The 16160-nt window shown below is 40.8% G+C and overlaps 1 pseudogene across 1 annotated transcript; it reads left to right on the top strand.

The window, feature by feature from the left end:
• The first annotated feature begins 1521 nt into the window (after positions 1–1521).
• Positions 1522–9016, top strand: LOC309968316 (poly(A) polymerase type 3-like; annotated as a pseudogene). Its single transcript has 3 exons — positions 1522–1529; positions 1623–2298; positions 8885–9016. The product of its transcript is annotated as a poly(A) polymerase type 3-like (transcript).
• The last annotated feature ends 7144 nt before the right edge of the window (positions 9017–16160 follow it).

The following is a 16160-nucleotide window of genomic DNA, read 5'->3' as shown; positions in this document are numbered from 1 at the left end:
GCACCTGGTATCTCATCGTGTGCAAAATAAGATACTGATAGCCACTTCTCTCCATCACAATGTGATTGTGGGGACCAAATTAGCAAGTATCTGTGAATATGCCCTGAAATCTATAAAAAATGAAGAGTAACATGACTTTTAGTTCAAAAACAGATATTCACTGTTTTAGAAGTTGGAGAAATTTAAAATTCTTGTAACACACCAGAAAGAAGTCAAAGGGTTAAAACAAGCTAAAATATCGACACTGGCAGTACATTATTTTAAAGTTAGTGTCCTTTCTAAAAGCAGAAACAGGGCTTCCCTGGTGGCGCAGTGGTTGGGAGTCCGCCTGCCGATACAGGGGACATGGGTTCGTGCCCCGGTCCAGGAAGATCCCACATGCCGCGGAGCGGCTGGGCCCGTGGGCCATGGCTACTGAGCCTGCGCATCCGGAGCCTGTGCTCCGCAACGGGAGACGCCACAACAGTGAGAGGCCCGCGTACCGAAAAAAAAAAAAACAGAAATACTGCTGTACCTGCTCTATAATGGCATTAAACACTGCAAAGAGTAATAATTCTGGATTGCCCATTTAGTCTCATTTTTATTCTTTTCACTCTTACTATGATTGGCGTGTCTTTAGAAGTGAACAGGTCTCACCGACATAGAAAACAAACTTATGGTTACCAAAGGGGAAAGGTGGGGAGGAATAAATTAGGAGTTTGGGATTAACATAAACACACAACTATATATAAAATAGATAACCAACAATGACCTACTATATAACACAGGGAACTATAACCAACGCTTTGTAATGACCTATGAGGGCAACGAATCTGAAAAAATAAGATATATACATATATGTATAACTGAATCACTCTGCTGATACACAACACTGCAAATCAATTATATTTCAATTAAAAAAAAAAAAGGAAGTGAACAGGTCTTTCTCCTACCCTCGCTACTCTGTGACCCTGATAATCCAAAGTGAATGGGCTGAGCACCCTAGGACAGAATATCTACGTCACCACTTAGCAGTCAGTCACCAAGAGTAACCTAGCTTCTCAAAGCGTGTCTCTGCAAAAGAGAACGTAATACCTATCCCAGAAGGTTCTTTGGAGTCATAAATAATGTATATTCAGAGTCTGGTATACGATAAGCTCTGCAGAAATGGTATTTATCACTGTTTTTCTGGCAAGAAATCTCTTAACCGCACTTGGCTCTATCGGTAACGTGGAGGACTTACTGATTTTGAAGTTCAGCAAGAATCCAGCCAGGGTTCTAGAACGTTGCTGTGGTAGTGCTCCGGCGCCACGTGAGGACCAAGGGGAAGGAGGAGAAGCAGTGAAGGCGGCAAGGGCTGAGGTGGGAGCGGGGGCGGCGGTGGGCACGGACCCGGGGCTGAGGCGCGGACCCGGGGCTGAGGCGCGGACCCGGGGCTGAGGCCCGCCCCCTCTCCCTTCCGCCTCAGTGGCCACGCCCAGGGCGGAAGTGGCCGCCGTACTACGCGGTGATCGTGGCGAGCGCAGCCGCGGCAGAAGCACCATGGCGTCGTCTGTCCCATCAGTTTAGCATCCCCCCAGGCATCTGACCGCCTACTTACACAGAAACTAATTGCCACTCAAGTCCTTTGGGGGTTTTGGGAGAGGAAGAGAACCGCAGCGCAGGATTTTCATTTGGGGAAAATTAAATAACCTGGTAAGAGTTTTTACGTTTGGATCTGATAGATGAGGAATACCTACGAAAGGTACCGATACGGATGCGTTGTGTGTTGCCCCAAGACATGATGATCGAAGCGACTTTTCCACCTCATTCTATGATAAGTTGAGATTACAGTGAGAAGTAAAAGATGTAAGAGCTGTCGAACAGGCATTTGTAATAAGTTATCAAGCTGTGTTTTCATGGGATAGAGATTGATATTTTGTTTGCCAGATGAGCACTGCAGACTTTTCCAGAAGACTTGGACTTAAGAGATGACAGTCTGCTTAAAACTTTAGATGCAAGATACATAAGAAATCTTAACGTTGCAGGGTAACTGATGAAATTTTACATCTAGTACTAAACATTGACAACTTCAGGTTAACCCTGAGATCTATCAAACTGTGGGCTAAATGCCACATCTATTCCAATATATTAGGTTTCCTCTGTGGTGTTTCCTGGGCTATGCTAGTAGCAAGAACTTGCCAGCTTTATCCAAATGCAATAGCATCAACTCCTGTACATAAATTTTTCTTGGTATTTTCTAAATGGGAATGGCAAAAGCCAGTCCTATTGAAACAACCTGAAGAATGCAATCTTAATTTGCCTGTATGGGACCCAAGGGTTAGTGTATTATTTTTTCCCCTAGAAATTCACACTGTGCAATAACAAATAAAAATCATCTGCAGGGCTTCCCTGGTGGCGCAGTGGTTGGGAGTCTGCCTGCCAATGCAGGGGACACGGGTTCGAGCCCTGGTCCGGGAGGATCCCACATGCAGTGGAGCAACTAAGTCTGTGCGCCACAACTACTGAGCCTGCACTCTAGAACCTGTGCGCCACAACTACTGAAGCCCGTGTACCTAGAGCCTGTGCTCCTCAACAGGAGAAGCACCACAATGAGAAGCCTGTGCACTGCAGCGAAGAGTAGCCCCCACTCACCACAACTAGAGAAATCCGTGTGCAGCAACGAAGACCCAACACAGCCAAAAATATACATAAATAAATAAATAAATAATTTTTTAAAAAATCATCTGCAAAAACTTCAGGGAGACTTCCCATTCTGTTACCTATGAGTGGACATTACACTTTCTTTCAGTCTCAACTATAATTGCCCTCTGAAGTGAGAAGTGTAATTATGTACCCTGTGAACTACATTTAATTGTACATAATTTGTAATATCAAGGTCACTAACTTTTTAATTCAGTCTATACAGAACTACCTTGTAAGTAAAAGTTGCGTGGGCATTTGTGCTTAAAAAATAATGATAAAAAGATACTTAAAAAAAAAATATCCAGCCAGGAATCAAGATGCAGTTCTCAGACTCCCCTGGTGGCGCAATGGTTAAGAATCTGCCTGCCAATGCAGGGGACATGGGTTTGCGCCCTGGGCCAGGAAGAGCCCATATGCCACGGAGCAACTAAGCCCGTGCACCACAACTACTGAGCCCACGTGCCACAACTACTGAAGCCTGTGCGCCTAGAGCCCATGCTCCGCAACAAGAGAAGCCACCGCAATGAGAAGCCCGTGCACCTCAACGAAGAGTAGCCCCCGCTCGCCACAACTAGGGAAAGCCCACACACAGCAATGAAGACCCAACACAGCCACAAATAAAAATAAATTAATTAATTAATTATTTTAAAAAGAGATGCAGTTCTCCCCATCCTTCAAGTAGTCCTCTTGAAGGCCTCCTCATTGGCTTTGTCATCCTGGTAAAGCAAGGGCTGGGAAGGACAGCCCTCCCCTCAAGGCCAAGAATCACTGTTAGTTTGCAACCTCAGGAATTTGGTTGGTTACCTGGGTAAAATTTAAAATTGGCCCCCCTACCCAGAGGAGCGACCAATGAAACAGGCAGACCACTCCAGGTTGGTAGGAGGCAGGTGTAATCAGCAAGGGAGATTACTTAGGAGGCTTGTCTTGGGACCACAAGATGCATAGGTCTCTGCACCTGCTGGCGGGAATCTTAAAAATGTATATAGAGGCCTTAATTATGTTCAGTCATGTATGTACCATCCAGATGGTCTCAACAATATCTTACCCCTCAAGGCTGTGTCCTTGAAATTGCTCCTAGTGTGGAAATGGTGGGTGAAATGTACATTCCAAAGACAGGGGAGAGGGCTGGGAGCCTCCAATTGCCCGCATGCAACTGGCAGGTCAACCTTGACAATCGTGACGTCTTTATTCCCTCGCCATCATCTTATACGGACAGGGAAGTGGGACAGTGGGCTGGCGTCACTCCTGGTAGTAATCGGACTGTTCTAATAGAGTTCACTAAACATCGTTAAAGAAGGGGAGTACTAGGGTCACTTGAAGCCATCATGTCAGGGAGGTTTGGAACAGGAAATTGGGCTGCGTCTTAAAGGATGAATGAAATTTGCCAGGCTGGCAGGACTGAGGAGAAAGATTTCCTAACAAATACAACAGTGTGTCCAAATCGCAGAGAAGTGAAATGGCTGATGGTTCACTGTGCGAAGTCTGATTTGAGAGCAGACGGAGATCAACAGAGACTGTCTCGTGGCACCATCCTGAGAAGTCTAGGTTTTATCCTCTCTTCTGCAGGGACCCGATGAAATGTTCAGTAGGGAAGCAACTTTCCCAGATTTGTGTTTTAGAAAGATCATTGAACATTTGTGTAGAGAATGGGTTGGCGGGAGTGGGTGGGGAGAGTGCACAATGAGAGATTAATTGGTAGACTTTGGAATGGTCTAGGCAGGAAATAGTGCGCGCCTGAACTAAAGCAGTACCGGTGTAGTGGGAGAAGAGGACAAGTAGGAAATGGAATCAACAGAACATAGTGAATGAATCTAAGGAGTGGGAAGGAGAGAGGAGCTGAGTTTCCTAGTTTCCTGCCTGGGGTGCTGGACTGGACAGTGGACAGAGTAAACATAATGAAATGATATGTCTTTCAAGGTGGAAATGCTCAAACACGAATACACCAGAAAACAGAATGAAGTAGTCCTATGTTTGCACTTATCTACAACAAGTGTTTAGATTTAAAACACACTTTTGTTTCTATTTGACATCTTGAAATAAAGGCTAAACAACTCTATTCCTATATACTTTAAATCACTTTGAATGTGCAATAGCTACAAACACTAGGCCATCTTCTGGGCAATGATACGCTGTTCCAAATTGGGAGGTAACTCGGTAATATTATGTCATGCTTGATAATGTTCTCACCAAAATGTGACATAATTTCCCTTCCACTTACATCGTAGTTGCATTCTTAGAAAATTCTTTATATGTTTACATGGTAAAAATTTACTGTATGTTCATAGGTAAAATGGTGTTACATTCCAGGCTTAGAAAGTTGTAAACAGCGTTTTTTCACTTACATGGGTGCCTATTGGGAACATCTGAAGTTGTACAGAATACAGGACCATTCTTTATGTGAGACTGTTCTGGTATTACAAAATCTTGAGTGTCTCTGCCTCTCCATATGCTGTGGTGACACTTAAGCCACTGAAGCGCCTAAATCATTGGGACAATTCAAAATATTCCCAACAAATTTCCTAAACATTCCCCAGGGGATGTATCACTCTGACCCCACTGAGAACTAGTATGCTTGGGGAATGTTCCAGAGAGAACACCACAGCATCTTCTTTCTCAGTATCTGTGGGCACCATTTCAGCCCAGAAATTAAAAATCAACTACCTGTAAAGGGAACTTTGATCCTGATAATTGAGAAATTTTCGTAGGTTTGACTCAAACTGTACAAGACACACTCATGTTTAATCAGAAAGTATGAGAAGGAAAAAACCAATATCTTATCCATTCTTTAGTTTTTAGAAGAAGTCTCATCTCTGTCTCTGAGTGTTGGTGGGACCTTAGGCAATTCATGAACTGTAACAGGACCTGCTAGTCCAGGGGGAGAGTTAGGGGCGAGATATGGAGAATGACCCTGGCTTTACTTTATGGCTGCCCTTACCCACTGGTTTGTTTAATCCAGCGGCGTGTTGGAGTCAGCTTGCGCCGGCTTTTGAGAGCCAATCTAAACTTTGTGGAATTTGTGAGCTGGTTGACAATACATTAGAAACTTGAAATTGACCATGACGATAGTATTTAAATCATGGAAATTGAAAGACACTACAAATCAGTCCTCTCCCCACCACCGGGAGCCAGTGGTTAAGCATTTACCAGCACCCCACTGATTGAAGTTCTCTATCCTGTAGGAAAGGGAAAGGTTGTCCCTGGGAAGGCATCATACAAAAGCCCATCCTCTACATCCCAGCTGGTCTCACAGGCTGCTCGTTATAACTTTAGTGCTTGGTGGTAATGCTTATGTGTTAGTTGTGAACACCTCAGTGCTGTTTCTCTGAAGCATCTGTACAAGGGTCTGTGCTGAGCACTGATATAAGCAGCTAAAATGACTCGCCCCAAACAGACACCTTTGGGAGATGCTAGCACTTCAATCTGGCAAGGAGTGCATTCCAGCCCTCCCCTAATCCTCTTACAGCAGCTAAGTTTTACTCAAAGCTTCAGCTTGGGTATAAAAGCAGACTCACTCCTTCACTCAGTCGGCTGCCCCTGCAAGACCAAGCTTGGGGGAAAGCCACAATTGCCTGCAAAGCAACTTGAAAAGGGCAAATCCCTGAGCTTCAGTTTCCGGGCCAAAAAGAGTTAAGAGTTTTGTCAGCCCCGAGTCACTAGAGGCTTCAGAAGTCCGTCAAATCTGCCGACTCAACACTTTTTGCTTTAAATAGGAAAGATGCCAACTGAAGTTGAATGACATGAATGACAAAAGAGATTTCCAGGGAGTGGAAAAACTAAGGAGAGTGTCCGGAAAAAGAATATGTAGGGATAGTAATTATTCCTACTTCAAACAATCTAACAGCGCTTTCACTAGCTATTCTGCCTCCTTTCTCTACCCTGTCCTCTGAGCTAAGTATTATTTTGTCTATTTTACAGGTGGCAAAATTAGATTGGTCAGATAAATAAGCTAGTTCCAGGACACTTGGAGAAATTAGAACTAAAATTCTGGTCTTCCAAGATCTTCCTCTCAATCACTCTGACTCTAGATACGTGTTCCCTATTTGGTAACATGAAGACAACAGAACTAAAATATCCCTTGAACCTCATCCATGCTTAGGCTTTCATGTACATGAACCGCTTTTAAAATAGTTGAAAATAGTCAAACATCCATTTAGTTCAATTGAATTCTAGTACATCTTTTAAAAATCAATATAAGCTACAATAACTCATATGTTATTTGATCCTTATTTTTTTTCTCTTTTCCTTTTTTAAAGCAACTTTATTGAGATATAAAACATGCAATAAGCACAGTAAGTGTACCATGTGATAAATTTTACATGCGTATAAATCCATGAAACCATTATCACGTTCAAGGTAATGATACTTCTATCACTCCCAAATTTCCTCATGCCTTTTCTAATTCCTCTCACTTACTCATCCCACCTACCCTCTCAGGCAACACCTGATCTGCTCTGTCAATATAGATAAGTTTTCATGTTCAAAGTTTTATCAAAATGGAGTCGTACAATATGTACTCAATATCTGGACTCTTTCATAGAAATTTCGGGATATATCCATGTTGTATAGATCATTAGTTCCTTCCATTTTATTTTTAAGTAACATTCCATTGTATGAATATGCCACGATTTGTTTATCCATTCACCTATTGAAGGACATTTGGCTCTTTTCCAGTTTGGGGTTTTTACAAATAAAACTGCTGTGAACATGCATGTAAAAGTTCTTTGTATGGACATATGATTTCTTTTCTCTTAGGTTAATACCTTAGAGTGGAATGGCTGGGTCATATGTAAGTGTATGTTGAATTTTTAAGAAAGTTAAACTGCCAAACTTTTCCAAAGTGGCTTTACCATTTGACATTTCCAACAGCATAGTTTGAAAGTTCTAGCTGCTCCACATCCTGGTCAACACTTAATATGCCAATCTTTTTAATTTAGCCAACTAATAGGTGGTAGTGGAATCTCATTGTGGTTTTAATTTGCATTTTCCTGATACATAGTGATATTAAGGATCTGTTCATGTATTTAGTTGCCATGCATGTAGCTTCTTTGGTTAAGTCTGTTTAATTTTGTTGCCCATTTTTAACTGTGTTATTTTCATGTTATTGAGTCTTGAGAGTTTTCTGCATATTGTGGATACAGTGCTTTAGCAGTTATATGCTTTGCAAATATTTTCTCCCAGCTTGTGGCTTGTCTTCTCATTCTTTTCTCCTTTGGAGAGGAGAAGTTTTTTAATTTTGATGAGGTTGAATTTATTAATATTTATTTTATACATCATATTTTTTGTGTCATAGCTAATAAATCTTTATCTAGCCTAGTGTCACAAAGATTTTTACTTTTGCTTTCTTCTGGATGTCTTATCGTTTTAGATTTTACATTTAAGTCTCTGATCCATTTTGAGATTTTGAGTTAACTTTTGTATATGGTATAAGGTTTGAACTGGTTTGTTCTGGTTGTTTTGCATATAGATATCCAGTTATTCCAGCACTACTGTTGAAAAGACTATCCTTTCTCCACTAAATTCTCTTTGCACCTTTTTCAAAAATCAATTGTCCATATATGTGTGAGTCTGTTCCTGGACCTTTCTGGTTCATTGATCTTTTTTTTCTATCTTTACACTGTTACCATAGTTTATTGATTACTGTAGCTTTATAAGTCTTGAAATTAGGTGATATTAGCCTTCTAATTTTGTTTTTCTTTTTCAAAGTTATTTTGGCTCTTCTAGGTCCTTTGCATTTCCATGTGAATTTTAGAGTCAGTTTGTCAATATCACACACACACAGCCTGCTAGGGTTTTGACTGGGTTTGTATTGATTCTATAGATCTCTTTGGAAAGAACTGACAACTGTATTTCTATATATGTGCAACAAACATTCAAAATTTTAATATTAAAAATAATATCACTTACAATAGCATCAAAAATATGAAACACTTAAGAATAATTATGATAGAAGATGTGAAAGACCTGCTCACTGAAGAATACAAGACATTGCTGAGAGAATCACAGACCTAAATAACCTGGACAATATAACTTGTTGATAAGTCAGAAGACTCAATATTGGAATGATTTCTTCTTCCCTTTAATAATAGAAACTATTGTACTTTCACTTCTCTTGGAGGTAGATGTGGCCATTTGACTATGTTCTGCCTGAAAGAATCTGAGCAGAAGAAGTATGTGTAACCTCTGGGTCATATCTTTTTTGCTTTCTGTTTTTCCCTTCCAGGGGGCTAGGGAGGATGGAGACAGCACTCGAGAACAGTGCCTCTTCAAGTCTAGTCCCCTGACCAGCAACATCAGTATCACTTGGGAGCTTTTTAGAAATGCAGATTCTCAGTCCCCGCCCCAGACATACTGAATCAGAAACCCTGGTCTTGGGGTCCAGCATTCTGTGTTTTAAAAAGCCCTCCAGGTCTGACACAGGCTAACGTTTGAAAACTGCTGCCCTCGGGAATGCAAAGCATCAAGTAGGACCTAGTTGGCTGATATCCTCACTGAGCAGAGTTGCCTACTCTCCCTGGACCACCAGCTTACCTTCACCCTCTTATATGATGGAGAAATAAACTTCTCTTGCTTGAGACTTTTATATATATATTTTTGCTCTTCTGAAATTTTTTTATTGGAGTACAGTTGATGTAGACTTTTGTAATTTTTGTCTATTTGTTATACCATCCCTAACTATGCCCCCTTCTTTCCTCCATGTGGTATTATCCTGTCCTTGTATCAGGGAAGATTCTCTTTTAGGATATTCTGTTTACCTCAATGATATCAAGAGCATCACTTCATGTCAAGGATTGTATAGGATTGTACACCGAAGGGTACATCATAATAATAGGTAGTACCTTTCCTATATAAATTTTGACACTTTGAAAAGTTGGATGAATAATAAAGTTACATAAAAATGCTATAGTCAAAGAGATATAAATTATCATATACAAGTCAGTCTTAAAAATTAAAATATGAAACATGCCATTTCCCTTTTTGCATAATGTCTCTTCTTTTTCTCTGACTTTGAAGAGGAACTATGAGGATTTTCCTTTCCCTTCAAAGTATTAACTTTTTCAATCCACTCCTATCATGTAGGTACTTTAGTCATCAACAGCAGCAAGAATTACCCTGAAGACTTGTGCAAACGAATTGAGAAGGTATGAATAGCCCTAGTTGCTGAAAGTAAAAGAAAAATACTTTAAATAATATTCACACTTGACTGTCCTAATCAAATCCTCAAGCAGGAAAAAAGAGAAAGAAATATGATGTAGAAAAGAATTCGTATTATTTTAATCATTTAGGTAGAGAGAAACTTTTAATCATACATATGTATATGTGTGTGTAGATAGATATCATAGATAGATAGATACTTCCCAAAATATAGTGAAATACAGCCTAACTGTATTTCGTCAACTCTTGATGAAACTTTTTCAATGATTCATCATGAAGCCCTTCTTATGATGCTTGAATGAGCCTGTCAAAACCTTGAATACTTCCTAGTGACAGGAGATTCAAGTGTTCACAGCTCATTCAATAATCCACTTATTTGTTGAGCACCTACTCTGTACCAGGCAGCCTCTTCAATGTTTGAACAGCTATAATTGTTTAAAAGTTCTAACTCATGTCGAGATGAAATCCTCCTGTAAAGAGCTTCAACAGCTCTTAAAGAGCTTCAACACAAAGTGTTTCTCCGTTGCAGAAACACAGTGTACTGGGAGTTGGGGACAGTGACACAACTGCCTCTAGGGACCTCACAGTGTCATGCGAGTAGGGGTAGGACATCTGACGGTGGAATAATAAATGCCAGTACACAGACATACAAAGTGCTCTCTGAGAAACTGGATGCAGAAGCCACTACCTCTGCTCTGCTAAGGGAGTGGTCAGAGAAGGCTTCAAAGAGAGCATGGTATTAGAGAAAGGGTGAAAAGGACTCAAAAGAAAAAGAACATTCCAGGTCCAAGGAATAGTATAAATACAAGCATGGAAGCCTAAAAGAGCACAGCATATTTGGAAACTTCAAGTGGCTCCGTATGTCCCGAATAAAAGGTTGTGGAGCAGAAGATAAGACTGACAGAAGTCTGTTAGAGGCAAATTAGGAAAACACTTGTTCTTCGTGACGAGGAGTTTGAACTCCAGGCTATGGGGAATCAGTAAAGAATGTTAAATGAGGAAGTGACATGATTGACATTCTTTTTTTAAGTTTTATTAATCAGCTTTGTTTTAAGCAGATGTGGTGTATAATTCCGTAGAATTTTTTTTTAATTTTTATTTTATATTAGAGTATAGTTGATTTACAACGCTGTGTTACTTTCAGGTGCACAGCAAAGTGACTAAGTTATACATAGACACATATCTATCCTTTTTCAAATTCTTTTCCTATTTAGGTTATTACAGAATATTGAGCAGAGTTCCCTGTGCTATACAGTAGGTCCTTGTTGGTTATCTGTTTTATACATAGTAGTGTGTATATGTCAATCCCAAACTCCCAATTTATCCCTCCCCCCCTTTTCCCTTTGGTAACCATAAGTTTATTTTCTGATTTGAAAAATTACTCTGACTGAAGTTGAGGATGAACCAGAGAAAGGAGAAAACATAAGAAAGAATAGAGAGGAGACCTGTAAATGGTTTGTTTCTTCCCCTTTCCCTCTCCTACCTTCTCTCTGTTCCTTCCTTCTGAAATAGGAAATATGTCTAAACAAAGGTGATACGTGTGAGGAAGAGATGAACCAACAGATTTCAGATGTAAGGAAGTAAAATCATCATCAGTACTTTTTGACCAGTCCAATATGGGGATTGAAGGAGAAGGCTCTAAGTCTGCCCCGTGGGGCATCACAGAATTCTTCCCTATGATAAATCTTCAGTCCTTTGAGAATAATTATCACATTCTTTCCCTCACCACTCAAAAAAGCACTCCTCTTCGAACTAAGAACAATAAAATGCCATTCCCCATCCTACTGTCCTCCAGTGCTTTGATTAGGTAAAGAGGGTGCCTTATCTAAAATTTCTCAACTCATCAATATACCCAGACTCAGTAAGTAGATAAATGCATTCTTCTTCAGCCTATAGGTATTTACACCAGCCAAAACATCTCCCTCGCTGTTCAGCTGTCAAGAAAATATATTAATGCTTCTAAATCAAGAACAAAAATAAAATCACTCAGAAATAAGTTTAACATTTCATATTTTTGGCACTTAAAATATTCCTCTATTTGTGCTATCCTGAGCACATGACTTGCAAAGTGAAGTAGCCATAAATCAGGCTACTCTAATACCGCTCCTCGCAGACATTTGTCAGGAAAAATAATTAACATACTGGCTAAGAGAACACTAGTAAAGCAGTGTATTGCATTTCATTTGGTCCTTATTCGACAACAGCAAAGAGTTCCAAAGCAAAAGACAAAGAAAATTAGAATGATCATTATCCTATACCCTGTCCTATTGATGAAGCACATTCCTGATGCTGGCAAAACTCCTGGACCTGATCTTTATTTTTTAACCTACTGATTCTTTTCCATCAGTGACAGACTTGTTCTGCCGCAAGAGATGGGTTTCCAACTTGGCCTGAGGGAGGCATGTGGGTTAGAAACAATATTGTCATTGGCCTACTTTTGGCAAGATTGGTGGAAAATCAAACAACTGTTATGTTTTGGAGTTGTGGGCTAATAGTGCCCTCTGTTTTCCATTTTAGCTCCCATCAACAGAATTACCAGATGGTTAAGAAGCCACTATAATAGAGGTAATGTTCCAATATAGTGGGAAAAGACCAACCCAATAAACACGCTAACATTTATCTAGTCACATAAAATAGCAATCTAAATGTTTAAACATAAATTTTGTTAAAAGAATACATAGCAGAAACTCTTGAAGCCTCACTCCTTTCACCAGAATACTTGGTCTTTTTAGAGCAATATATTCATTGCAGATGCCAGCACTCTCAAAATATCTCATCCATCCTCCAAAATGCCAAACCTTATAACCCAGTGGACCACAATCACCTGCAAGATTTGTAAGACTCTTCCTAAACCCCCCAGAGATTCTGAGTCAGTGGGTCTATGATACAGCATAAGAATCTGTAATTTTAAAGAATTTTTCCAGATGACAGGGGAACCATTTAGAGAAGTGTGAGGTCTACCTCTGGGAGAAATTTTTAAATAAGGGTGTTGGACAGGGAAGCAATCATTTGGGTGGATTTTCAGTTTACATATATCCTCTCCTCCCACCCACAGGTTTCTTCATGCCTCCTAGTGGATGGAGGGTGAAGTACTCAGGGTGGATGTGATCCCTTGATGCTCTTTGGAATAAAGAATCATGGAACTGATTGGAGGAAAAACAAAAACAAAAAGCTTCCTCTCTTCAAGTGTGAACATGTAAAACTAGTAGGATTCAATTATAGAACCACTGTTTTCTTCAACACCCTCAATTTTGGTTCATTCTATGGGGTTAATGCTTCCTCTGCTCCCGAAAGAAATACTGGGAAGATGGAATTAGTTTTTCCAGGCATTCTCAGATAAGAAAGTCGTTTTGTCTGAAAAAGAGTCTCATAATTGAAAGTCAAAATTACAGAATTTAAAGCTAAAATTTCCCTCCTCCCCCTGTTCGGACCTGCACTCCCAATGGGGACCCACACATTCAACCTTTTCTCAATTTCCCCTCTTGCTTCTCCCTTTCCTCCATCTCATTCAGTCAGCTTCCTCTCCCCTACGCAAGATTGAAGGTGGAACTGGGGTCAGGAGAGGGAAGGGAGAAGAGGTAAGGACACAGAGAGGAGGTCTTGCCTGACTAAAACCGATGCAATCTGCCACTGGCTCCCTCTGGCTGGCTACTGTGTAAAGCTGGCTCACTCATGAGGTGCATGAGTGTTCTTCGTGGAGCTCCTGCCCTCACTGAGACCTCTCACGCACAGAACTAGGAAAGTCGCTTTGCTCTGGCTCCTGGCTCACAGGTCCTGCAGCAGCTCCTGACTTCCTGCCGCCTTTCTCGATGAGCTCTCTTGCCCTACCCGCCCCAAGTGCTTGGGCAGGATTCAAGGCAGTCCAAGACCAGCTTTCTTTCTCACAGGTGGCCCACATTTGATCCATGGAAAAGACTCATGTCATTCTCTGTCCCATCATCCAAGCAGGGAGCTCTAACCAGAGAATCTTGCTTTTAGGTGCTTAAAGCATGTGTCAGACATCGGTCAACTCTGCCCCTCGAACAACAGGAAACCAATGTATTCCTTTGAAGCACATTTTGCTTGACTTAAAGCAAGAAGAAGCCTCTCCTACTTCATCTCCATGAGGAAAGGGGATGAGCAACATACTAAAAACTCTCTCTAAAGAGTCCTCTCTTATATCTCCAACTAAGTCCTCTCAATCTCTCCAACTTCTTTCATAGACTGGCGCCAGATGATCTGCAAAATCAGTCCATAACTACCATCTTCTCAAAATGTGTCTAAGTGAGGCTGCACCTCACTTGGCATGCAGTGCTTCTATTGTCTTGCGGCCTCAGGGATTTAAAGAGTTCCCTTTTGCATTCGGGTGGCTAAAATCCTGGTCTTTTAGGCTGCCAAACTGAGAAGGGCAATGAATTTCCATTAGAGGATCTGAACATGCCCTGCATTCACTTGGCCCTTTGACATTTGAAATCTGGGCAGACTGGCAGGTCCCGTTTGCCAAGGAGCAATTACTTCTGTAGTAATTAGGTCTGAAATCATGTTGCCTCTTTGAATCAAAAGCAGTTATCTGCACGATATAACATTCAACCAGTGCAGACACAGAAGAGAAAATAAACAGCCAATGTTTCTTCCACCAGATGCAGCACTGAATTTCACACAGATAAAGATTCTGAGAGTATTAAACATTACAAGACTATAATCATAAAAATACCAAAGACTTTTTTTTTTAAATTTCTCTTTGGCTGCATTGGGTCTTTATTGCTGCACTCGGGCTTTCTCTAGTTGCGGCGAGCAGGGGCTACTCTTTGTTGCAGTGCGCAGGCTTCTCCTTGCAGTGGCTTCTCTTGTTGTTGAGCATGGATTGTAGGCGCACGGGCTTCAGTAGTTGTGGCTCGCGAGCTCTAGAGCACAGACTCAGTAGTTGTGGCGCACGGGCTTAGTTGCTCTGTGGCATGTGGGATCTTCCCCGACCAGGGCTCAAACCCACGTCCCCTGCATTGGCAGGCGGATTCTTAACCACTGCACCATGAGGGAAGCCCCCAAAGAGATTTATTGACTAAAGCCATATTATTGTTATTTCTACTACAATAGGGAAAGAACAGGGGGGCAAAGTGAGGAAAAAGAAGGAATCTTAAGTGGTAAATGGAAAGCAAAAATTTAGATATATCAAGTACTCTGAAGATCAGCTAGTTTGATTGCTTTGTTTTACATAAAATAATAACAATAATAATAGGCAACCCTACTGAGCATTTACTATGCCTTAAGCACATTCTATATGTTAGCTCATTTAATCATCACATATATGAAAGACTGTGGTAGATTAGATTATTGTTCTTGGGTGTTCACTCATTCCCATTCTCTGCTATGCAACCTCACAGCACGTTATAGAGGGCAGAGTATATTTCTCTACCCCATTGATGTTGGGCTTGGCCATGTGACTTACTTCGACTAATGGGTTGTTAGCACATGTAACACAGATGTGTTTGTGTAATTTGACTTGTCATCCTGAATTCTTGAGATTGTTGTTGGTTCAAGAGGAATGAAGAAACATATGGAGCAGACCTAAACTCAACCTGAAACCTAGAGCCAAGGTCAACCAATGAGCATCTTCAAGCAGATATGACCCAACAAACTTGCAGGACCATGAGCCAGGAAAATGAATGCTGTGTAAGTTGCTGAGTTCTGGGCAGATTGGGATGTGGCATTATTTTGGCAACAGCTGACTAACATGGAGACTTAGACAAAGAAAAAAAATTTTTGCCTATGACCACTACCAAAATAGAGTTCAGAATAGTCATATTCCCAGTTTTCTCCCATACTACCAACTTATCTCAATTTAGATACCTTGACTCTAACCTGTGGTCACTGCTGGATGTTAAGAATTTTATTGGGAAAAGAGTTCTATATGAAACTCACAGAAATTCTGAATTACTAAGAGAACTAAAAATTTCCTCCTCCCTTTTTTTGTTTTTGCTTTTGTTTTTGCTGTGCATGAGATAAAGACAAGCAAAAGGACATCTACAGTTTGACTCAAGCAACATATCAGCTTTAGAATGAACAAGAATAAAGCAAATTGGCAAAAGTTTTTCATGCAAAATGAACCATCAAATCCCAGGACTAGAAGCATATAAATCCTTGGCATTAATCAATGGGTATTTATTGAGTGCTCATGCAACGTTAAGCTGAGGGCAAAGATGGCAGTGGGGAGTGGTTGCTTACTGAGTGGTTAAAAATAAAAGTATGAAAGAGAGATCTTCCCTTGAGAAATTTTATCCTCATTAAAAAGTAACTCTTGGGACTTCCTTGTTGGCGCGGTGGTTAAGAATCTGCCTGCCAATGCAGGGGTCATGGGTTCAATCCCT

This window comes from Leucopleurus acutus, assembly GCF_964270905.1.
Source record: "Leucopleurus acutus genome assembly, chromosome: 11".
Lineage (NCBI taxonomy): Eukaryota > Metazoa > Chordata > Mammalia > Artiodactyla > Delphinidae > Leucopleurus > Leucopleurus acutus.
The sequence above is the reverse complement of the archived record's forward strand: the minus strand, read 5'-3'. Positions and strand labels throughout refer to the sequence as shown.